Raw genomic sequence first — 2,079 nt, 5'->3', positions numbered from 1 at the left:
GGGTGGAGGGCTCACTGTTGGGAGTTGAGAGGTTGGGAATGGGGGGAAGAGCCAGAGCGAATGGAGCTGTGGCTGAGTTGGCCAGGCGTGTGGGGCGCAGAAGCCATTTATTGGCCCGCGGCTGCTCGTGGCAAGGCGGGGCCTGGGCCAGGGCTGGGAGCAGGGGACCAGGGGCCGGGCAGGGGGCCTCGCCTGGTCCCCCACGTCTACGCTCCCACAGATGGCTGGAGGGAACAGATGATGAACCAGGGAGGGGGTTGCAGAACTCCGCACCCAGCCCATGAGTCCCTTACCTTGCTGGGGAAAGAGGGCTGGGGCAGGAAGACTGTTCTCGCCTGAGTGCAATCACTGCACTCGGCCCACAGCTGAGAGGCAACGCGGCCTGCCAATCTGGAGAGTTCCTTCCACCTGCAAATGCTGCCTTTGCCTTTTGCAGGAGAAAAGGTCTCAGTGTTGTTGTTCAGTCACTAAGCCATGTCCGACCCTTTGGGAGCCCATGGACTGCAGCACGCCAGGCTTCTCTGTCCTTCGCAATCTCCCAGAGTTTACTCAAACGCATGTCCATTGAGTCGGTGATGCCATCCAACCATCTCATCCTCTGTCTCCCCCACTTCTTTTCCAACCCTCAATCTTTCCTAGCATCAGGGTCTTTTCCAATGAGTCAGTTCTTTGCATCAGGTGGCCAAAGTATTGGAACTTCAGCATCAGTCTTTCCATGGAATATTCAGAGTTGATTTCCTTTAGGATTAACTGATTTGATCTTCTTGCAGTCCAAGGGACTCTTAGAAAATCTCCTCCAGCACCACAATTCGAAAGCATCAATTCTTTGGTGCTCAGCCTTCTTTATGGTCCAACTCTCACATCTGTACGTGACTACTGGAAAAACCATAGCTTTGACTATACGAACCTTTGTCAGCAAAGTGATGTCTCTGCTTTTTACTACACTGTCTAGATTTGTCATAGCTTTTCTTCCAAGAAGCAAGCGTCTTTTAATTTCATGGTGGTCACCATCTGCAGTGATTTTTGGACTTCAGTGTTAGCATCGTGAAATGGGTTGGGCAGTGAGAAAAAAATTTTTTTAATAGAATTTTTTTTCCTTGAGTAAAGTGAGTGGAATTTTAGGCACTTTACCCAGTCAGGTGTTGGACTTTTATGTTATAATCACTTCTCACTTTCAAATCCTAGCTGGCTTTTTTCCAATTTCAGAGAATTCAGTCTAAAGCCACATATAAAAGAATGTGTTGCTGCACTTAGGGTTGTGCTGTGCTAAATCTCTGCAGTCATGTCTGACTCTTTACAACCCCATGGACTGTAGCCCACCAGGCTCCTCTGCCCATGGAGTTCTCCAGGCAAGAATACTGGAGTGGGTTGCCATTTCCTTCTCCAGGGTATCTTCCCCACCCAGGGATTGAACTCATGTCTCTTATATCTCCTGCATTGGCAGGCTGTTTCTTTACCATTAGTGCCACCTGAGAAGTCCACAGTTGGGTTGATGCAGTTCAGGAAGGTAATGTAAAACCAAATAACCAGAAGATTTTCCTCTTTCTTGAAATGTAACTTTTAGTGCCTCAGCTTTCATAAGAACTTACATGTGCAGAATGGTTCTATAAATACAATTGATACTCTTAATATGAGATATTTCAAAATGGAGACATGCATGTCCCCATTCTAGCCTATGCTCTCTGAGAGGAGAATTGTTACTCATCTTTGTGCCTTTGAACCGAGCTCATGGATAATCAGTAAAATTTGATCAGTGAATGAAAAATTGTCCTCAGAATGGAGCATAGTAGAGACAGAGAACTCAAAGAATCAGGTTAGGCCAAAAAAGAATTAGGATTTGTCATTGTACCAATCAGTGCAAAAATCAGATACAATTTCTAATCAAGAATATAGGATATATTTTGACAAAGTTGGGATTTTATATAATAGTTATACTGATGCATTATTTAATCTAATGATTTATATGTAATAAGATAGCTCATCAAAAATGTTTAGCATAATACCTGTTTAGTAGCTCAAATAACTCAAATATTAGCTCTTAGTTTTGTTATTAGACACATAAGGACCAAATTGTGTCTC

This window comes from Bison bison, unplaced genomic scaffold (assembly GCF_000754665.1).
Source record: "Bison bison bison isolate TAMUID 2011002044 unplaced genomic scaffold, Bison_UMD1.0 scf7180017864254, whole genome shotgun sequence".
Taxonomy (NCBI): domain Eukaryota; kingdom Metazoa; phylum Chordata; class Mammalia; order Artiodactyla; family Bovidae; genus Bison; species Bison bison.
This window is presented reverse-complemented; position numbering follows the sequence as displayed.